At 39.2% G+C, this 24772-nt stretch overlaps 1 pseudogene; it reads right to left on the bottom strand.

Annotated features, from left to right (window-relative positions):
• Window positions 1-2779: 2779 nt before the first annotated feature.
• LOC101413370 (ribose-phosphate pyrophosphokinase 1 pseudogene) overlaps window positions 2780-24772 on the bottom strand; it is a 30892-nt pseudogene continuing 8899 nt past the window's right edge.

Consider the following 24772-nt stretch of genomic DNA (forward strand, 5'->3'; position numbering starts at 1 on the left):
TGTCAGCAAATATCTCAGCTGGTCATGGTCCTTTGCCCAGTGGGGTGACCCAAACTTTCTTTTCTAAAAGGTCTGAGCCAATAATAGTCCTGCCTGGATAAGGTTGTAGTTTTCTTTGACTTTAATTAGTCAAGTAGTGCCAAAGGCATGGTAGTACAACCACCACACCAGGGAACCGAGAGTGCCTACAAATGCAAGCAGGAGAATTGCATCCATCATCCATGTGGGATCTAATCCCCCTCTTAATATAGAGGTGGAGTGGACATCACCATCCCAGGTCCACAGGATGGAGGAATAAAATATGGATTAGAGTGGACTTACTGATATTCTACAATAGAACTATTGTAAATAGTAATAGAAGTAATTGTAGCATTGATGTGGAGAAAGTGGCCATGGTAGTTGCTGAGGGCAGGGAGAGGGAAGAAGAGATGTGAAGTGGGGGCATATTCAGGACTTGGAGTTGTCCTAAATGATATTGCAGGGACAGATGCTGGACATTATATATCCTGCCATAACCCACTGAATATAGTCGAGGAGAGTGTAAACTACAATGCAAACTATTATCCATGTGGTATAACAGTCCTCCAAAATGTATTCACCAAATGCAATGAATGTGCCACAATGATGAAAGAGGTTGTTGATGTGGGAGGAGTGGGGTGGGGAGGTATTTGGGAGCCTCTTATATTTTTTAATGTAACATTTTTTGTGATCTATGTAACTTCAAAAAAGTACAATTAAAAAAGTGGGGGGTGGGGGTTGGAATATATGGGAACCTCTTATGTTTTTTAATGTAACATTTTGTATGATCTATTAACTTTTAAAAAAATAATTAAAAAATTAAATAAAAAAAAAAGACATGCCTTAGGGATTTCCTGTATTCCAGGTATACACAGTTCCTTACCTCCTTTGTGTTGTAGAATTCCAATTTCTCATTGATAATCAGGAATCAGTCATCCCAACCAGTATAATAACTCCCTTCTTTTCCTGTTGATTCAGAGGCATGAAGAACCCAAAATACCTACTGAGGTTGCGGCTCGCTGGGTGAGGAGTCCGCAGAGGGGCCGCAGGCAAGTAACGATGAGGGGAAGAACCCACACAGAGACGAGGCTGAGGGCGCAGGTCTGATTTAATGAGGAAGTGCTTGACAATATAAGCCCGAGGGAACGGGGGTGGGGCTAGCATGGGATTGGTGAGCACGGCAGAATACCCTTATATGGCCAGGAGATGCAGCGCTGCAGACTAGTGGGTGGAGACGGGGCAGAGGTGGGCCGGCGAGGGGGCGTAGCAGGGGGCAATGTGAGGGCGGAGTCACCCGTACCAGGCGGAGGGCGTAGTCACCCATTCCCGCCACCCCTCCCGGGCAGCTGTGGCGCCTTACAGCTGCCCCAGGCTGGCCACAGAGGTAAACCATACCTCGGCCTGCTTCCTTTCCTCAGCCTACATGGAAATCTAAACTTCCTCTTCAGTGGAATCTGTATCTCTTGATGGAAGCAACCATCCCTTTGGAAGTATGACTGCTAGACCATAAGAACTTAAGGTCATACAGACAGGAAGCAAAAATTTTGCTAGTGGATCACCAAGAAAGATGCCACTCTCATTTCTACCCCTTTATTCATTCCTGGACCCATATATCACATCTCTGGTAGAAACATCACCAAATATTGCTCACTGATTTAGAGCATATGTATTTAGCCTCCTGGAGAACATTGCCCCAGAACTGCAAGGTATAGCCACCTGATTATGACAATAACTGTATCTTCAAAAGTCCATTCCATCATTCTATCTTTAAGATGATGGGGAACATGGTAAGAATAGTGAATTCCACAAGCATGGGCCCATTGATCCACTTCATTTTCTATGAGGTGAGTTCTCTGATCAAAAGCAATGCTCTGTGGAAGATGATTATAGTGGATAAGCATTCTCTAAGTCCGTGGATGGTAGTTTTGACAGAAATATTTCAAGCAGTGAAGTTTATTTTTCCAAGTCAGGGACTCCTCCTCAGATTTAGATTTGTTGGGACATAAGAGACAGTGTACAATTCATAATGTGTTTATATTTTCTTCCACAAGACTTCCAAAATTATGAATAGATTGATCAATTTTTGCCTAAAAATAAAACTAACAGCATGTTTTTTAACCTTCCATATCTGTCAAAGAAGAATTTCAGTTTTTAAAAAATAATACATCTTCTGACAAACAATGCTCCAGCTATTGTACTTCAAAAATCTGGAGTGACTGATAGCTCCCTTATATTTTTTCACATAAAGACATGTTATTAGTTTATTAAACAATAACATCAAGCTTTTTTACAGAAATCTGAAGTCACTTGAGAGGCTAAACAGATCCAAGGGTGGAAGATGAAAACTAAATATTTAAATTAATAAAAGGCACTATACTACCACCTAAGGTCTACTACCATGGTGGCAGCAGGCTAAGGAAGATCAAGCTATAGCAAAAACATCTAATGTAAAACTTCCCTCAGCATATTCAAACACCCCTACACAACACCCTCAAAAGTATGAAATCTTGGTACAAGTAAGTGATAGCTAAGGATGAAAGTCTCACAAAATCAAGGAAACTAGAACCAACACAAGTAGGAAACTCCAGCTGTTCATTTTAATCTCTCTTTCCTCAATTTAGAATATGCTCTAATACAACTGTTGTTGGATGTAGAAAGCTACATTGGAGCAAGCTGGAAATGCTGAACTTTTCACCAAATATCAAGGGAAAACAAGGGGCATCATTTATTTTATTTTTAAAAGACCTCATAAATTATTCTATTATAAAGGGGCATGGCTGAACAGATAGGAAACATTGTGAGTTCTCCTGATGGCTTCTTCAAAGTTCATGGAGACATCAATCACCTGTATTTTGGAACATACTTCATCTTATCCTCCTGAGGTATAGCATTGGTGACAACTACTCCTTCAAAATATACATTGTTGATGAGAGAAAGGGCTGTTCTAGAAAATATTGCATGAATCAAGATAGCATAAACTCTCTTCCAGGAAGATGGAGGATTAGAGAAGCAGCTCACTTTTCTCCCAGATAAATAGCTAGGGAACAGGCAGAAATTGTCTGGAAAACTATTATAAGTCTCAGAACACCAGAGGAGGGCTAGATACCAACCAGAAGAGAGAAGTGCAAAGGAAAGGAGTCTCAACTGACTGAAAAATCATATGAGTAAATCTGCAACAGCAGCTGCTGATGCCCATCTCCCTACTTTTGGAACAAAGAGCACTAGGTTCTCTGAACCCTGGCAGGCAACTATAGATTGTGGAGGTTGCAGAGGTCCTCTTCCCCAAGAAAGATTAGACAGAGTAACATAGCCTATGGCAAATTCAGATTTTAGCCAGTGAACTTGCTGTGCTGCATTGGAGGGGATGCACACTTCCAGGCTGTGTGGGGCTGCAAGATTATTTGCCATGAGAGCCTGCAGGGAGCTAAAGATAATTTGCCTTCTCAAACACTCTCCCTGCTTCCCTTGGCTGGTTGCTGAGAACTCAGAGGCAGGATGGTGTGGCTGGCAGAGGGAGAAGAGCAGCTTCTGGGAAAGCTCATTGTCAGATTTTGCCCACCTTGAAGACATTGCTTCTGGACAGGCCATCTGGAGGGGTTACAGTGAATGCATTCCCCCCCCCCCCCCAAGGATCTGGAGCCCGAGCTGAGAGGTCTACCAAAAAGCACCATCTGCTGGCAAAGAAGGGGGAAATAGTAAGAACTGAATCAGAGGCAACCTGGTGATTCACTGCCTTCCTCTCCACAGCCCTTAGAAACTGGCCTGCACCCTATTACTGAGTCTTTAGCCCTTTTTTGAGGAATTTACCAGGGGAAGAGCTAAATATCTAGAACACATTGAACAAGAATCAAAGAAGAGTAGCAGCACAGAGCTACTTAGAGTAAATTCCTAGGCAACAGAGAGAAACTGAACATCAGAGTAAACTCAGCATCAGAATCAGATGCCTAGATATCACCAAAAAAATTACAAGCCAGACTAAGATCAAGGAAGATATGACTCTGGAAAAGGAACAAATCAAAGCTCTAGATGAGACATGACTTGAAACAACTAATCAATGATGGTCATACAATCTCCTAAATCAAATCATGGACTTGAAGGACAATATGGCTAAAGAAATAAAAGACATTAAGAAGATATTTGGTGAACACAAAGAAAAATTTGAAACCTTAAGTAGAAAAATAACATGAGAATGAAAGGCACAGTAAGTGAGATTAAAAATACAATAGAGGCATACAATATGAGATTTGAACCCATGGAAGGAAGAATCAGTGACATAGAGGACAGAAGAGATGAAATTGAGAATAGAGAAGAACAGAGACAGAAAACAATGGAAAAAAAATGAGCACCTGCTCAGGGATTTGAATGATAGCACAAAGCACACCAACATAAATATTATGAGAGTTAAAGAAGGAGAAGAGAAGGCAAAGGGGTAGAAAGAGTATTTGAGGAAATAATGGTTGAAACATTTCCAACTCTCATGAAAGACATGAATATGCATGTCCAGGAATCACAGTGCACCCCAATTAGAATAAATTCAAATAGACCTACCCCAAGAAACATATGCAGAATACCAAATACCAAAGATAAAGAGAAAGATTTTAAAGCAACAAAGGAGAATGGAAACATCATATTCAAGGGACATCCAGTAAGACTTAGTGCAGAGAGGTGAGAAGGCAGTGGAAGGATATAATTAAGCCTCTGAAAGAGAAAAACTGCTGGCTAAGAATTATTTATCTGACAAAACTGTCCTTCAAATATGACAGTGAGTTTAAAATAATCGCAGATAAACAGAAACTAAGAGAATTCATAAAAAGGACTCTAGCACTGCAGGAAACACAAAAGGGAATTCTGCATCCTGAAAAGAAGACTGAGAGACTTGGAGGAGAGGTAGAAGTGAAGGCTATCAGAAATGGTAGCCAAAAATGTAAAAATTCAGACAAAAATAAGATGAAATAATATGAAAGCCAAAGGATAAAATTGTGAAGCAACTAATGCTTTTACAGTATAATATTGAATATTAATGGACTAAACTCTCAATAAAAAGACATAGGCTGGCAGAATGAATAAAAAAAACATGAGTCAGAGAACCAGCAAATGGTGGTGGAGTAAGGAGTTCCTAGAGTCAGCTCCTGCTATAGGGCAGTTAGCAAACACCCAGAGCTGTCTAGAGCTAGCTGAAGAACATGTTTGGGGGTTCCAGGAGAACAGAAGAGCATCCTGCAACATCCTTGAAGGAGTAGAAGGAAGAGACTGCCCATCTGCAGAGAAGACTCATGAGTAGAGTGCTCCATGCCCCCGAGACCAGTGCCCATCCTCCACTGGAGGCACAGACCACCTTGGGAGCTGTTCCATGGCTGGAATTGAAAGCTCCACTTCCCCAAAATGAGGGAGGAAGAGACTGTTGAATACCAATTTCAGCTATGATGAGGAACTTCAGTGGGCTACAGTATGATCCTGAGAACAACTAAAGTTTGAGCCTGTCCAAGACATAAAGAGGCTGGGAACCAGCATCTTAATTCTGCAAGGGGCACAAGGGGAAGTGGGGTGGGCTGAAAATCCCAGTGCTAGTGGGGAATGGCTTCTTTCCATCCAGGTCAGATTGCAGCTCTAGCATAGGCCCTAGTGCCACCTCCAGCAGGAAGGAAGCTGTGGGGACCTATGCCAGCCTCTCCAGGTAATTATCAGACAAGAAGCAGAGGCCGGGGATTGTCCTACAGTGGCAGCATGAGCCACCCCAGGACCTGTTCTGTGATGGGAATTAGAAGCTCCATTTCTAAGAAACAGGGGAGGAGGTGACAGTTGACTGCCAATTTCAGCTACTGATTGGGAGACTTGGGTGCGTAAGAGATAACCCTGGAAATAGCTGGCATGAGAACCAGCCCAAGTTGGAAAGAGGCTAGTAGCCACCATTCTACCTCTGCCCCTAGCCTGAAGGGAAGCCAGACTGACTGAAACTCTCAGTGTCAGCAGGAACCAATTTCTTTCATGCAGATCAGCCTGCAGCCAGCCTAGGCTTCAGCACTGCCTCTGGTGGGGAGGAGGCTGAGGAGCACCTGCACCAACCTATACAGGTAAATGCAGGTAACTTTGGCTGACATAGATTGAAAAACAGAAGTCTACCAGGGCAATTGTGGTCATCTTGGACCCACACTGCATAGATTGTTGCCCACACCTGCAGCTCCATCCCCACCAGACAGGGGAGAAAGGGATGTGAAAGTTCATCAGTCTCTCTGGGCAACTACAGTCTAGGCCTGCACATGGACTACTCCACATAGCCGTGACTCTGTTCCTACCCCTGGCAAAGGAGAAAGTTGGAAGAAACTTCATTGGTCCTTGGTGCAATTAGGGCAGCTTGAGCCTCCACAGCTTACAGCACCAACTATATATTTGCTCCTACTGCATAAAGAGCAAGGGAGAAACAATAAGAAGCCCTAAACTAGAGAGAAAAACTGCACCCAGCAAAAATACTCTAGTAAGCCAGATGGGAAGACACCAACAAAAAATTATAATCCACACCAAGAAACAGGATGCTATGGCCCAGTTAAAGGAATGAGATAAGCCTCCATATGATATAAAGGAGTTGAGACAACTAATTACATATGTTCAAACAAATCTCCTTAATAAATTCAATGAGGTGGCTAAAGAGATTAAGGGTATTAAGAAGACATTGGATGAACACAAAGAAGAATTTGAAAGGATACATAGGAAAATAGCAGATCTTATGGGAATGGAAGGGGCAATCAATGACATTAAGAAAACATTGGAGAGGCGGGGCAAGATAGCGTCTGAGTGAGTGCACCTTATAATCTCTCCTGCAAAGAAATGGCTGAGTAGGGTTGGAATCCTGCTGGACCGGGCTGTTTTGGGTGTTTGCAGGGCAGGAGGTGTCTGGACGGCAATTTAGTGGGATGGTGATAGAGAAGATTCTTGTAAAAGGTAGAATTTTGGGTCTCTTTCACAGAGATCGGGGCTCTGTGCAGGAAGCTTCCCCCTGGGCCTGGGGTCCCAGCAATGATTCCTGGATGCTTTGCTGTGCTGGGGAGTTCCCAAGTCCTGAGTGGGCTATTCGGGGGCTTGCAGGGTGGGAGGTGTCTGGATGTCGATTTGGTGAGACAGTAACAGAGGAGATTCTTGCGAGATGTGGAATTCTGGGTTTCTGACATGGAAGTCAGAGCTTCTGGCTAGAGCCCCTTCCCCTAGGACTGGCGGCCCATCTGTGGCAGTCCCTGAACAGTTTGTAGTCCAGCAGCACCCCCAGGAGGCTGTTTCAGGGGCTTGCAGGGCGGGAGGTGTCTTGAAGTCGATTTGGTGAGAAAGTGACAGAGGAGATTCCTGTGAGACGTGGAATTTTGGGTTTCTGACACAGAGGTCAGAGTTTGTGGGTGTGACCCCTCCCCCTAGGGCTGGTGCCCAGCTGCGGGGATCCCTGAAGGCTGTATTGTGCTGCAGTGCACCCAGGCTCCTTGGTAACCAGATGCGTGGTTCCCAGGTCTGTGTCTCCTAAACCCTGGTGGCACACACTCCAGAGACACACCTCTTGAGTCTGCAATATCACAGGTTTCCCATCCTTGAATCCACCACTCCCTGAGGTCCATCTGAGGTCCTTGAATGTCCTAGCCCTTGGCGTTTGTGTTCTTTTTTTCTTTTTCTCTTTTTCCTTTTTTTTTTTTTATTGTCTTGGTTGCTAATATTGCATTATCTCTTGGTCTTTTCTCCCATTGTATCCCCCAAGGTCCTTTTTCATTTATTTAGGTTTTTTTTTTCTTCTTTTCTTTTTCTTGTTTGTTTCCCTCCCTTTTCTTTGCCCACCCCCCCTTTTTTCTTCTCTTTCTTTTCTTTTCTCTCTTTTTCTTCTTATTTTTATTTTATTTTATTTATACAATAGGTGCTGCAGGAAGCACCTCACATTTGCTGGGTTTCCTCATCCTCCTTCCTCATTTCTGTGTGAATTGATTTTGGCCACCTACATTATCCCTTTTCCCCCACATCTTGCTATCCTCCATTATCTACAGTCTCTCTTACATTCCACCTCCCTTCCTTGGTCCCCAAATTTTCTAACTTTTAATTTCTAATACCTTTGTTCTGTTTTCTGTCTTTTATCCACTCTTGATATTATTGTCTTTCTTTTCTCTTTCCCTCTTCCATGAAAACACTCACTTTTTAATTCATACTATATTCCTCCCGATATTCAGTTGACTTTCTCATTATAGGTACCCTACTTACTGCTATAATTCTACACAACTTACATGAGTCTAATATCCATTCTCCCATATCTCACACTGTTGCTTTGTTAACATTTATTACCAATACTACTTTACACATTTTCTTTTCTTACACAATTTCCTTTCCCTGGCCATAATATTTTCCTTCAAAGCGAACTTAGCCAGCAGCAAGAAATTAGAGTAAGAAGAACAAAGTGGCAAAGAGAAGACATAACACTTATGCAAGAACAACTAATTAATCCCCAAGACTAGACAAAGAAAGTAAGGAACTGATTAAACCTGTCAAGATAAAATGATGGCGAGACAACAACAAAACACTACAAAACAAACCAATAATCAGGAAAACATGGCTGAATCCAATGAACAAACTAAAAACCAGGAAGGGGAGCAGAACATCAGACAAGTAATTAAAGATCTCAAAACATATATTAGAGACCAACTTAATGAAGTAAAGGAGAGTTTAACGTTATGAAGAAAACGCTTGAAGAGGAAATTGCAGACATACACAAACAGGTAACAGATATGATGGGAATGAACACCACAGTTCAAGAAACAAAAATACACTCTCAGCAAATAGCAGGAGATTAGAAGAAGCAGAGGAGAGAATTAGCAATGTGGAAGAGAGTACATCTGAAATCAGATAGTAGAACTGATCAATAAAAAGATAGAAAAAATCCAGCTAGGACTTAACGACCTGAATGACAATGCAAAACACACAAACATATGTATTATAGGCATCACAGAAGGAGAAGAGAAGGGAAGGGGACAGAAAGGGTGTTACAGGAAATAATGGCTCAAAACTTCCCAAATCTACTGAGAGATGGATGTACATGTCCAGGAAGAACAACCCACCCCAAACATCATAAACCCCAACAGGCGCACCCCAAGACATATACTTGTCAAATTATCCAATGCTCACGACAAAGAGAAAATTCTAAAAGCTGCAAGAGAAAAGAAAATCACCACATACAAGGGAGGCTCCATAAGATTAAGTGCTGATTTCTCATCTGAAACCAAGGAGGCAAGAAGGCAGTGATATAATATAGTCAAGGTACTAAAAGAAAAAAATTTCCAACCAAGAATACTCTACCCAGCTAAATTAGCATTCAAAAATGATGGAGAGTTCAAAATATTCACAGATAAACAGAAATTGAAAGAGTATGCCAACAAGAAACCTCCCCTTCAAGAAATACTAAAGGGAGTTCTGCAGGAAGAAAGGAAAAAAACAGGAGAGGCAGAGTTGGAGGAGAGTGTAAGAGCAACAAAAAAGACAAAAAGAGAAGGATAAAACAAACAAAATATGACAAACACATGTACAATCAAAATATGGCTAACATCAATAATTCCTTGAAAGTAATAACACTGAATGTCAATGGATTAAACTCACCTATCAAATGACTCAGACTGGGACATTGGATAAGGAAATATGACCCATCTATATGCTGTCTACAATAAATACATCTTAGACCCAGGGATTCATGGAGGATGAAAGTGAATGGTTGGAAAACAATCTTACAAGCAAACAATAACCAAAAAAAGGCAGGAGTAGCTATATTAATATCAGACAAAATAGACTTTATATGTGAAACAATCATGAGAGACAAAGAAGGATACTACATATTAGTGAAAGGGACAATCTCTCAAAAAAAACAAACAATCATAAATATTTATGCTCCTAACAAGGGCACTTCCAAATACGTGAGGCAAACACTGGAAAAATAAGAGAAAGAATAGATGCCTCTACAATTATAGTGGGAGATTTTAATACACCACTATGAACTTTGGACAGAATATCTCAAAGAGAATCACTAAAGAAAGAAAATATTTGAACAGTGTACTAGAGGAGCTGGATCTAATAGACATATACAGATCATTATACCTGAATACAGCAGGATATACATTTTTCTCAAGTGCACATGGATCATTCTCCAAGATAGACCATATGCTAGGCCACAAAGAAAGGTTCAATGAATTCAGAAAGATCAAAATGATACAAAATAATATCTCTGACCACAGTGGAGTGACGCTGGAAATCTGCAAGGGCCAGAGGCCCAGATTTTACACCAAGATATGGAAATTAAACAGCACACTCTTAGAAAAACAGTGGGTCAAAGAGGAAATCTCAAAAGAAATTAATACTTCCTTGAAACTAATGATAATGATAACACAACATGCCAAAACTTATGGGATGCAGCAAAAGCAGTACTGAGAGGGAAGTTTATAGCCATAAATTCATACATCAATAAAAGAAGAAAGAGCAAAAATTGAAGAACTAATGGCAATTTGGAGGAATTAGTAAAAAACAACAACAAAGTAATGCCACAGGAAGAAGAAAGAAAGAAATAACAACAATAAGAGCAGAGCTAAATGAAATAGAAAATAAGAAAGCACTTGAAAAGATAAACAAGACCAAGAGCTGGTTCTTTGAGAAGAGCAATAAAATTGACAAACCCTTAGCAAGACTAAAAAAGAAAAAAAGAGAGAAGATGCAAATACACAAAATAAGAAATGAGAAAGGAGATATCACCACTGACCCCACAGAAATAAAGACTATCATAAGAGGATACCTTGAAAAACTATATTCCAACAAAAATGACAGTTCAGAGGAAATGGACAAATTCCTAGAAACGCATTAGCAGCCTATATTGATGAAAGAAGAAATTGATGATCTCATCAAACCAATCACAAGTAAAGAGATAGAATCAGTCATTAAAAACCTCCCAACTAAGAAGAGCCCAGGGCCAGACAGCTTCACAAGTGAATTCTACAAAACATTCCAGAAAGAACTAACACCAATCCTGCTGAAACTCTTCCAAAAAATCGAAACAGAAGGAACATTACTGAACTCATTCTATGATGCCAACATTACCCCAGTATCAAAGCCAAACAAAGACACCATAAAAGGAAAATTACAGACCAATTCCTCTAATGAACCTAGACGCAAAAATTCTCAACCAAATACTTGCTAAACATATTCAACAACACATTAAACAAATTATACAACATGACCAAGTGGGATTCATTCCAGGTATGCAAGGATGGTTCAACATAAGAAAATCAATCAATGTAATACACCATATAAAGAGATTGAAGGGAAAAAAATCACATGATTATATCTATAGATGCAGAAAAGCATTTGACAAAATACAGCACACTTTCTTGATAAAAACACTCCAAAAGATTGGAATACAAGGAAATTTTTGAACATGATAAAGAGTATATATGAAAAACCCACAGCCAACATTGTTTACAATGGTGAAATCCTAAAATCCTTCCCTCTAAGATCAAGAACAAGACAAGGATGCCCACTCCCTCCCCTTCTATTTAACATTGACTTAGAAGTACTTGCTCGAGCACTGAGGAAAGAACCAGATATAAAAGGCATTCAAATTGGAAAGGAAGAAGTAAAAATTTAATTATTTGCAAATGACATGATCCTGTACATAGAAAACACTGAGAGGTCTACAACAAAGCTTCTAGAACTCATAAATGAGTTTAGTAAAGTCGCAGGTTATAAGATCAATGTGCAAAAATCAGTAGCATTTTTGTACACCAGTAATGAGCAAGCTTGGAGGATATCAAGAAAGAAATACATTTTAAAATAGTAAATAAAAAATCAAATACCTAGGAATAAATTTAACTAAAGCTGTAAAAAACTTATACACAGAGAACTACACAAGACTGTTCAAGGAAATCAAAGAAGACCTAAATAAATGGAAGAATATTCCCTGTTCATGGATAGTAAGACTAAATATTATTAAGATGCCTATCCTACCAAACTGATCTACACATTCAAGGCAATCCCAATAAAAATCAACACAGCATTCTTTAAGGAACTAGAAATACTAACTATGAAATTTATTTGGAAAGGAAAGAGGCCCTGAATAGCCAAAGACATATTGAAAAAGAAAAATGAAATTGGAGGAATCACACTACCTGACTTCAAAACATACCACAAAGCTAAAGTAGTGAAAACAGCATGGCATTGGCATAAGGAGAGACACACAGACGAATGGAACTAAATTGAGAGTTCTGATATAGATCCTCATATATCTAGCCATATAATATTTGATAAAACCACCAAACCCTCTCAACTGGGAGAGAATGGCCTATTCAACAAATGGTGCCTGGAGAACTGGATATCCATATGTAGAAGAATGAAAAAGGATTACCATCTCACACCTTATACAAAAATCAAATCAAGATGGATCAAAGACCTAAATATAAGAGCAAAGACCATAAAGACGTTGGAAAGCAGTGCAGGGAAGCATGTACAAAATCTTATAATAGGAAATGGCTTCATGAACTTCACACCAAAAGCACGAGCAGCAAAAGAACAAATAGATAAATGGGACCTCCTCAAAATTAAAGCCTTCTGCACCTCAAAGGAGTATATCAAGAAAGTGAAAAGGGAGCTTACACAATGGGAGAAAATATTTGGTAACCATATATCAGATAGGAGACTTATAACTTGCATATATAAAGAACACCTATATCTTGAAAATAAAAAGATAAACAACCCATTTAAAAAATGGGAATAAGATTTAAACAGACACTTCTCCACAGAAGAAATACAAATGGCTAAAAAGCACAGGAAAAAATGTTCCAAATCTCTAGCTATCAGGGAAATGCAAATAAAAACTACAATGAGATACAATCTTACTCCCATAAGATTGGCAGCTATGAGAAAAACAGAAGACTACAAATGCTGGAGAGGATGTGGAGGAAAGGGAACACTTATCCACTGCTGAACGGAATGCAGAAGGATCCATCCATTCTGGAGGATAGTTTGGCGGTTTCTCAAAAAACTCACCGTAGATTTGCCATATGACCCAGCAATTCCACTCCTGGATATATACCCAGCAGAACTGAAAACAAGGACACAAACTGATATATGTACACCAATGTTCATAGCAGCATTGTTCACTATTGCCAAAAGTTGGATTCAACCCAAATGCCCATCAACAGATGAATGGATAAATAAAATGTGGTATATACATACAATCGAAATACTACTTGGCTTTAAGAACAAATACAGTACAAACACACGTGATAACATGGATGAATCTGGAGAATGTATGCTGAATGAAGCAACCCAGGCATTGAAGGACAAATGCTATATGACCTCAATGATATGAAATAAGTAAACCAAGCTGCCTCAGAGAGCTAGAGACTGGATGATAGGCTTACAGGAAATCTGGGGGTAGAGGAAGGATGTAAGCTGACATCTACATGGGTGAAATCTATGATAAGCTGGAGGTAAGTATATGTACAAGGAAGGGATAAAATGGGGGCATCGGGTTACCTTTGGGTGGGGCTTTGCAGGCTTGAGGGGGGCTAGGGATGGGAGGATGGGTAATATTGCCCAAGAAATTTGGGGAAGGGTGGGGCAACATATGAACATAGGAGATTGTCAGGTGTTCATCAAGAGTATAATGCTGAGAAAACCTTTTCAAAAATATAATAAGGAAAGTTACCTGTTTAAGATAATTAAAGGGGATAATCTGATGCAGGACAGACTCCTAAGGAATATGTGAATGCTCATTTTGCCAGAGTGGGTTATATTATTGGGTAAAGACCCATATAATGAGAGTGAAGGTATATCCACATCCTGGGGAGGACTGATGCCATCAAATAGAGGGAACTGTATTTCTCAAGAGAGATGGTGGCTCCCAGGGCATTAGGGCAATTGAACATGTCAAGCCCTCAACACTGTTGCAAGTATCTGTGAACATGGCTCTTCAAGAAATAAAGATTGACTGTCACTGTGGGCCCTAAGGGGGAGGGGGGATAGGTATTGAATAGATGAAACCAATGTAACTGTGAGGGCAATAGAAGTGTTTCACAAGAGTACACAAGGATGGATATAAAACATGTAATATTACACCAAAGATATATAGGGGCCAAAAGGCTAATAATATAAATCATAATGTAAAACATAGGATAACTAAAAATTTAGAAAATTGTATAGCCTAAAGTATAAACCAAAATGTAAACACAAATGTTACCTTGTTTGAAAGCTATTGTCTCAATATCTGTACATCAGTTTGAGTAAATATGGTATGAATGTGTTAAAAGATTATTGCTGTGGATAGGTAAAGTTTTTATATTGGATATGTGGGAGTACTGTATATTGTATATATGAATTACTGTGATCTAAAACTCTTGTGAAGATAAGCTTAATAATTAGAAAAAAGAAAAGAAAAAGATAGGATGTAGAATTTTTCCAAATTAATATGTATTCTATATCTAACCTTTAAACTCATTGCTATATTCCATTTTACTATTAAGGGTACCTGGCAATATATTGGGCTTCACTGCGGTCACCCCTTGGGCTGAAGTGTGGTTTGCTGGCCTGGCGGGGGAGCAGCTGCGGCAGGCCAAGCCGCTGCCCCCATAATAGGGTGGCTGGTTGGACTCACCGCCACCCCTGAAGGGAGCTCGGCATGGGCGCAGAGTGCCCTTGGGTCTCCCCTTCTCGGCAGCCATGCTTCCGCAGCCGCCCCTCCTCCCGGATGGCGCCACACGATGCCTGTGGGGCGGCACCCTTCTTCTTCTTTCTCCCTGCGCAGGCGCAGGGCGGAAAATTCCAGTCTGCCCTTTTCCCCTCCCCCGACAGCAGCAACAGCCAGGCATGGGCGGAAAAATCCAGTCTGCCTTTTTCCCTTCCCCCGACAGCAGCAACAGCCAGGCGTGGGCGGGAAACTCAAGTCTGCCCTCCACCCCAGCAACAGCAGCCACCAATCCCTAAACCCTGCCCCTTCCCCCAGCAACAGTGACAGCCAATCCCTAACCACCACCCCTCCCCCGTCCAGTACCGCCCACTGACCTTTCGCCGGCAACCAATCAGAACAGGGCATGGCTTTGACCAATCAGCCTTCCCCAGCCCCTATAAAACTGTTGCCTCTCCCTCAATAAAGTTGGACTTGCATGTTTACCTTGTCTCCGCGGTAGTTCTTCTGCCATGCACCCTCCAGTCCTGAGAGCCCCCGACAAGGGCCTGGCCTCCCTTGTCCCCAGTTCGTTGCCTGCTTCTCCGGGTGACTCCCTCGTCACCGGCTTCGCCGGGCGACCCCGTCAGCCGAACCGCGCAACCCCTGTGAGACCGATCCCTCGTCTGCTGCCGGACCGACCCCTCGTCCCAAGTGGGACCGACCCCTCGTCCCAAGCGGGACTGACCCCTTGTCCAGAGCTGGACCAACCCCTTGTCCGCAGCCAGACCCCACCTCTACCGACCGAGCAAGCCGCCGCACTTCACTTTTCAGGAAGTTTTGGATCACAGAGAGGTTCAACAAAGGCAGCAGAGGAATACTGGTGTGGGATGTTATTGACAGGGGACACATGGTTGGCAGGGAGTTCTACAGGGCATATATCCAGGGTACATAAAAATGTTTGGATATTTTCATAATGGAAACAATTAAAAACAACAACTGAGGGAGTGCTGAGTTCCTAGCCAGGGAAGCTCTATCACAGTCCCTAAAGAAACAGAAACAATCCCCCAAGTGCAATGGCAAAGACCAAAAAGAAGGAAGGTCCAACAATGAGCCCCTGATACTAATGGCTATGCTTGTGAGCCTGTGCACCTGAAATAAGAACAAGGCCTAGAGCAGCAGTGTGCCTAAGAGTTACCTCCTGAGAGCCTCTGTGCTGCTCAAATGTGGCCAGTCTCAAAGCCAAACTCAGCATGTAAATTCATTGCCTTCCCCTTAGCATGGGACATGACTCCTGGGGATGAGCCTCCCTGGTGCTGAGGGATTATTACCAAGTACCAGCTGATGATGTGACTAGAAAATGGCCTTGAATAAAAGGTTCAACTCGGACCAGCAGATAATACATGTAATATATATATAATACATATAATACATATAATAGCAGGAGTTAAACATGATTTTTGACCTAAATAAGGGGGAAATGGAAAGGACAAATGAGTTTATATGGCTATAAGTCTCTAAAAAAGAGCCAGGAGGTTATCAGAGGGGTTGCACTTATGCACATCTGAGCAGAGTCCCAGAGACAGATAAAGTAGATACAACCCCAGGTATTGGTTCTTCTGAGGGCTACAGAGACCCACGGGTTTTATGATCACAGCAGATGGACTTCAGTGCCATGAAAGTTGGCCCTTCTTGGAGTTGGTGTTTCTGTGTGATGGAGCTGGACTCAGATGTGATCTCTTTTCACAAGCCTTTCCTGTTGCTTTACCAGAATTGTAGTTGGTGCTGGGGTTTAATATATACCCAGGGGATCTGAATCTCTGAACTGATCATATGATAGCCAGGCCCTGAGCCTCAACAGACTTCAGCTCCTACACTCTGGTTCATTGGACTTACCCCACTCAGCTAACATGGAAGTGAAGAAGGTCAACCACCACACCAGGGATCCAAGAGTGCCTACAACTGAAAGCAGCAGGATTGCATTCAGCATCCATGTGGAATCTAAGCCCCCTCTTGACATAGATGTGGAATGAACACAACCAATCCAAGATCCACAAGATGGAGGAATAGAAAATGAATTAGAGTGGACTTACTGATATTCTATTCATGAACTATTGTGATTAGTAATCAAAGAAAATGTGGCATTGGTGTGGAGAAAGTGGTCATGGTGGCTGCTGGGTGTGGAGGATGGGAGGAAGAGATGAGATGTGGAGGCGTTTTCAGGACTTGGGATTGTCCTGGGTGGTGCTGCTGGGACAATTACCAGACATTATAGGTCCTCCCATAGCCCACTGGATGAAACGTGGGAGAGTGTGGGCTATGATGTGGACCATTGACCATGAGGTGCAGTGATGCTCAGAGATGTATTCACCAAATGCAATGAATGTCTCACGATGATGGGGGAGAATATTGCTATGGGGGGAGTAGTGGGGTGAGGAGAGTGGGGGTATATGGGGAACTCATATTTTTTAATGTAATATTAAAAAAAGAATAAAGACAATAAATAAATAAATAAATAAATAAAACATTGGAATCATATAATAGCACATTTGAGGAGGCAGAAGAAAGACTTGGTGAGCTTGAAGTAATAGCCTCTGAAAGGGAACATACAAAAGATCAGATGAAGAAAAGAATGGAAAAAATTGAATGAAGTCTCAGGGAATTAAATGACAGAAAAAGGCATGCAAACATGTGTTATGAGTGTGTCAGAAGGAGAAGAGAAGGGAAAAGGTGCAGAAGGAATATTTAAAGAAATAATGGTAGAAAAAAATGTCCCAACCTGTTGAAGGACATAGGTATCCCTGTCTAAGAAGCACAGCATACTCCCATCCAAAAAAATCCAAATAGACCAACTCCAAGACACATACTTATCAGACTGTCAGAGGCCAAAGACAAAGAGAGAATTCTGAAAGCAGCAAGAGAAAAGCAATGCATAACATATAAGGGATACCCAATAAGATTAAGTGCTGATTTCTCAACTGAAACCATGGAGGCAAGAGGACAGTGGTATGTTATATTTAAGATACTATGAAAGAAACATTTCCAGCCAAGAATCTTATATCCAGCAAGACTGTCTTTCAAAAATGAGGGTGAAATTAAAATATTCACAGATAAACAGAAACTGAGAGAATTCCTAAGCAAGAGACCAAAATTACAGGAAATATTAAAGGGTGTGCTAGAGCCTGAAAAGAAAAGACAGGAGAGAGGGACCTGGAAGAGAATCTAAAAATGAAGATTATATCAATAAAATTAACTGAAAGTGTAAAAAGAGGGTGAAAATAAAATATGACAGATACAGCTCAAATAGTCAGGAATACACTTAACCAATGATGTAAAGCACTTGTATTCAGAAAACTGCAACTCAATGTTAAAACAAATTTTAAAAAGGCCTAAATAACTGGAAGAACATTCCATGCTCATGGATTGGAAGATGAAATAGAATCAAGATGTCAATTCCTACTCAAATTGATACACAGATTTAATGCAATCCTGATAAAAATTCCACCAGAATTAAAGAAAAAATTGAAAACATGATCATTAAATTTATTTGAAAGGGTAAGGAGTCCTGAATAGCCAGAAACATCATGGAAAGGAAAAGTGAACCCTCATCTCCAGACTTTAAATCACAATAACTACCTATAGTGGTAAAAACAACATGGTACTGGCCTAAAGACAGATACAATAGATCAATGGAACCAAATTTATGGTTCAGAAACAGACCCTCATAGGTATGTTCAAGTGATGTTTGACTAACCTGTCAAACTCACCCAGCTCAGGCAGAACAATCCATTCAAGAAACGGTGCTGGGGGGATTGGATATCGATAGCCAAAAGAAGGAAAGAGGACCCCTATCTCACACTTTATCCAGAAATTAACTCAAAATGGATAAAAACAAACTAAAAATAAAAGCAAGAACCATAAAACTTCTAGAAGGAGTTATCGGAAAATATCTTCAAGACCTAGTGGTAGTTCGTGGATATATTTAAAAATAATAATAGAATGGTTTGGGGGGAAAACACACCAAATGTAAGATAAGAACTGTGGTTAGTAGTAAGATTTTGACAGTGTTCTTTCATAGTTTGTAACAAATGTCTCATGACAATGCAAGGTGTTGGTCGAAGGTTGATGTGTAGGACCCATGTATGATGTTATACATATTTGCTTTCTAAATTCACAACTTTTACTATACACTTGTTTCTGTATGTTCATATATAAATGATATAAAGAAAATGATAATCAGATTGGTTAGGGGAAAATTACTTTGTTTAGTAGTAATAGTTTGACAATGCTCTTTATTCATTAGTCAAAAAGGTTTAAAAACAATGCAAGTTACTGGTGGTAGAGTGAGCTGTTATATATGTTTGTTTGATGTTATATATGTTTATTTTGTAAGTTCACAACTATTATGTACTTACTGTTTATGTATGTTTATGTATGAGTGATATATTTCAATAAATTTAAAAAATAGAAAAAAATTTGAGTCATCCATATGCTGTCTTCAGGAGACTCAGTTTAGACACAAGGCTATAAAACAACTGAGAGCATGGGTAGCTATATTTGTGTCAGACAAAACTGACTTTAAATGGAAAAAAAACAGTGATAGATGAAGAAAGATATAATATATTAATAAAAGGAAAAATGTAATAGGAATGAATGACAGTCATAAAAACCTATGCACCTAACCAGTGTGCTCCAAAATACATGAGGTACACTCTGGCAAAACTGAAAGGAGAAATAGGTGTTTCTACAATAATAGTTTGAGACTTCAACATACCACTCATATCAACACATAGAACAATTAGAAGATAAACAAGAAAACAGAAATCTTGAATAAAATAATAAACAAGCTGGACCTACCTAAAAACATACATCAAATCAGCGTTTTACATCCCAAATCAGCAGTTTACATTAATCTCAAGATCTTTTTTCAGGATAGACCACATGTTGGGCCACAAAACATTTCTCAATAAATTTAAGAAGATTGAAATTATACAAAGCACCTTCTCAGATCATAAGGTAATGAAGCTGGAAATCAAAAATAGGTGGAATAGGGGAAAATTTGCAGTATATGGAGGCTACATAACACACTCCCAAACAATCAATGGGCCAAAGAAGAAATTGCAAAAGAAATTAGTAGATATCTTGAGATGATTGAAACAAGAAGACAAATTATCAAAACTTATGAGATACAGTTAGGGCAGTGCTGAGAGGGAAATTTATAGCCCTAAATGCCTAAATTAAAAAAGAAGAAAGAGCCAAAGTTAACGACCTAACTGAACACCGGGAGAAACTAGAAAAAGAACAGCAAACTAACCCCAAAGCAAATAGAAAGAAAGAATAAATATTAGATCAGAAATAAATGAAATTGAGAACAAAAAACAATAGAGAAAATCAACAGAACTAAAAACTGCTTCTTTGAGAGGATCAATAAAATTTACAAACCCTTATCTAGACTAACAAATAAAAGAAAAAAAGAGGATGCGAATAAGTAAACCTAGGAATGAAAGGAGGGATATTTTGACTAATGCACAGAAATGAAAGAGATTGTAAGTGAATATTATGAGAAAATGTATGTCAAAAAGTTAGATGACCTAGATGAAATGAACAAATTCCTAGAAATTCACAAACAACCTACATTGACTCTAAAAGAAATTTAGGCACTCAACAAACCAATCACAAGTAAAGAGGTTGAAACAGTCATAAAAAATCTTCCAACAAAGAAAATTTCAGGTACAGATGGCTTCACAGGTAAATTCTACCAAACATTCTGAGAAGAATTAATACCAATACTGTTTAAAATCTTCCAAAAAATTGAGGAAAGAAAATTATCCAATATATTTTATGAAGCCAACATCACCCTAATAACAAAAGCCAAATAAAAATACTACAAAATCCAGATAAAAATACTACATAACAAGGAAATTGTAGACCAATCTCTCTAATGAACATAGATGCAAACTTTCTCAACTAAATACTTGCAAATTGAATCCAAAAGCATAGTAAAGATTTTTACACATGATCAAGTGAGTTTTATTCCTGGTATGCAAGGGTGGTTCAGCATAGTAGTCAGTTAACATAATAAATGATATTAACAACTTGAAGAGAAAAATGCACACAGTCATGTTTATTGATGCAGAAAAGGCATCTGAACAAAATCCAGCATCCTTTCTTGAAAAAAACACTTGAAAAGATAGGTATAGAAGGAAAGTTCCTCAACATAATGAAGAACTTATATAGCAATATCATATTCATTGGGGAAAAGTTGAAAACTTTCCCTCTAAGAGCAGGAAAAAGAGAAGGATTGCCACTGTCAATACTGTTATTCACCATTGCACTAGACGTTCTACTAGAGCAATTTAGTGAGGAAAAGAAATAAAAGACATCCAAATTGGAAAATAGCAAGTGAGACTCTCACTATTCACAGATAACATGATCCTATATTCATAATATTCCAAAACATGTGCAACAAAGCTATTTGAACTAATAAATGGGTTCAGCAAAGTGGCAGGACACAAGACCAACATGCAAAACCTGCATTGTTTCAATACAGTGGTAATGAGTAAGCCAAGGAGGAATATTTTTTTAAACTTCCATTCCCAATAGCAACCAAAAGTCTGAAATATCTAGGATTTAATTTAACCAGGAACATAAAAGATCTGTGTACAGAAAAGTACAAATACTGGTAAAAGGAATCAGAGAAGAACTAAACAAATGAAAGGACATTCTGTGTTCATAAATTGGAAGACTAAACATCATGAAGATGCCAATTCTATCCAAACTTATTTATAGATTTGATGCAATCCCAATCAAAATTCAAACTGCATACTTTACAAAAATAGAAAGTCAAATGCCAAATTTATTTGTAAGAGAAAGGGGTCTTGAATAGCCAAAAAAACATCCTAAAAAAGAAGAGTGAAGTAGAAGAACTCACTCTTCCAGACACTGAAGTGTATTATAAAGAAACAAGAGTCATAACAGCATGGCACTCTCATAGAGGTAGACAGTTTGATCAATGGAATCAAACTGAGAGTTCAGAAATAGATCCATAACTTTATGGTTAGTGTATTTTTGATAAACTTCTTAAGTTCACTGTTCCGGGACAGAACAGTCTCTTCAACAAATGGTGCTTGGACAACTGGGCTTCCATAACCAAAGTTATGAAAGAGGACCCCTATGTCACTCCTATACAAGAATCACTCAAAATGGATCAAAGACCTAAATATAAAAGCAAGGATCATAAAACTCCTGGGATATAATGTAGGGAAATGTCTACAAGACCTTACACCCAAAGCATAAGCAACAAAAGTAAAAATAGATACATGCAACCTCCTCAAAATAAAACACTCTTGCACCTCAAAGGACTTTGTGAAGAGGGTAAAAAGGCAGCCTACACAATGGAAGAAAATATTTGGAAATCACACCTCCAAAAAGTGTGTAATATTCATGATATGATATATTAAGAAAGCATGCAAATCAACAATAAAAGTGCCCAATTAAAAATGAACAAAAAGCCTTTTAAGCCAAATTCAGCATATACACTCACTACTTTCCACCCAGCATGGGACATAACACCCAGGGATGAGCCTTCTTGGCACCAAAAGATTATTACCAAGCCCCAAGTAGCCATTATTTGGAAAAAGACCTTGAAAAAAGAGGAAATATTAAATACAAATGAGTTTCTATGGCTAAGAGATTTCAAAGTGAGTCAGATCATTCCAGAGGTTTCACTTAGGCAAGCCTCGAGGATCTCATTGAATGCCACAGTAAACAGTGCCTCAGGGAGGGATGCTCCTGAGGGCTGTGGAGACATCTAGACACTACAGGAAGGACAGACAATCTCAGGAATTTGGCACCCTGTCAGTGGGCCCTACCTTGGAATATATGTTTCCCAATGTAACAGAGTTAGACTTATTTATAATTTCCCTATGTATGGCTCTTCAGTTCCTTTTATTTGAACCTATTATTAGCACAATACCAGTTGAATGTATGCACCAGTATTATGGTTGTTCATATGCCAGGTAAGCCCTGAATCTCAGCATAGTTGCAACACCCACTTCCCAGTTCATCAGACTCATGGAGGACAGCTAACAAAATGATGATGATGGACAATGCCCATCTCAAAAAACAGAGAGGATCTACAACTGCAAACAAGATAGTTCCATTCATCTGCCATATGGGATCCAAGCCCCTTCTCAATCAGAAACAGAGTGGGCATCACCATCTTAAAATCCTTAAGATTGAGGAAAGAACAAACATAAGAGGGGAATGCAACTATGGACTAAAGTAGACTTATTATTATTCTAGCAATGGAAGAACTTGTAACATTGATATAAAGGCGGTATCCACCAGAGGTAATGAGGGGAAGAGGGAAGAATAGGTGTAATATGGGGCATTTTGGGAACATCTGAATTGTTCTGAATGATGTTGTAATGACAGATACAGGTCATTATACTTTTAGTCAAAAAGATGGAAACAAACCAGGTGTCTTTCAACTGAGGAAAGAATAAATAAACTTTGGTATATACATACAAGGGAATATTATTCAGCTGTAAGAAGAAATGAAATAGGACAGCATGGATTAACCTGGAGGACATTATGTTGAGTGAAGCAAGCCAGACACAAAAGGACAAATACTGTATGATTGCACTATTATCAAGTAAATATAATGTGCAAACTCATGGAGATAATAGCTAGAATATAAGTAACCAGAGAATAGAATGAGATAAGAGAATAGAAAGCTATGGTTTAATCAGTGCAGAATTGGTAAGCATTGTTTGTAAATATTTGAAAATGAATAGAAATGGTGAAACATCTCATAGGATTTGTAATTATTAGTACAAACATATGGGTATGACAGTGGTATTGTATTTTTTTTGGTGTTTTTTCCTTTTTGGAGTAATGAAAATGCTTTAGTATTGATTGAATTTATGAGTGTGCAACTCTGTGATTATACCAATGCCATTGATTGTACACATGAGATAAATTATACTGTATATGAGTGAAAAAAATTAGGATGGGTTGGAGGAAAAATACACTAAATGTAAGATGTGGTCTACACTTAATAGTAATACTTTAACAATGCTCTTTCATTATCTGTAACAAATGTTTCACAGCCATGCGATGTATTTGTGGAGGGGTGATATATGGGAGTCCTGTATGATTTTATATATTTGTTTTGTAAGTTCACAACTTTTATTATACACTTACTGTTCATATGTGCTCATGTATGAATTATATACTTCAATAATTTTTTTAAATGAAAAACAAAGTTAGCATTAACTCTGGTGGCTTCAGCTAAAAGAAGTTTGTCAGCAGTATGACAGCTTGTGCCATAAATATATGCCATGTCATCCACAAGGATAGCCACTCAATCATTCGCATCTCCCACCAGCATCACTTGGTCCACTTCCTTGACCACCTTCTGTTCGTTGTGAATCAAGGCAAAGTTCACATTGAACCAGTGTGCAATGGAGGCCACTCTCTTAGGTCCATCAATATCTGGTGAGACAATAGTGAATTTCCTCCATCCAGAAATATTCTCCCGTATTCACTTTAGGACAGCTGCCTCTGCATACAAAGTGCCTTCTAGGAGATAAATATATACCCTGAATTTGAGAAGCATGTAGTTCCGTGGTGATGATATGATCTTTGCCTGCTACAGATAGCATATTTGTGGCAAGCTTGGCAGATATTGGGGCCCGGCTCTTAATCTTCTTATCCCAACTAGCTTGAAATTGAAGAAAATAAATGTAATAATCTTGTGTTCTTAGCCAATGGACATAGTTGAGTTATAGAAGTATTTGAAGCAAATGATTAAACTGTAATTCCACCTCAAACTTTTCTTAAAACAAATGGAATGCTTGCTAAATATTCATTAATCAAAAACAAAAGCATGGTAGTATAATTTATATGTTCTTATTTGTATCAAGGAAAAATAAGTTTCAAGGAAAAATAAAGCTTACATGTGATCTGGTTAGATACTATAACATATATTGAAATAGGAACCTTCATAATACAAATCAATAATATAGTTTTGCACATGTTTCTATCATGAATCAATATTCTCAAGATTTGAAATGTTGAGACAGTACTATTGAAATT

Source organism: Dasypus novemcinctus, chromosome 15, assembly GCF_030445035.2.
Source record: "Dasypus novemcinctus isolate mDasNov1 chromosome 15, mDasNov1.1.hap2, whole genome shotgun sequence".
In the NCBI taxonomy this organism is placed as follows: Eukaryota; Metazoa; Chordata; class Mammalia; order Cingulata; family Dasypodidae; genus Dasypus; species Dasypus novemcinctus.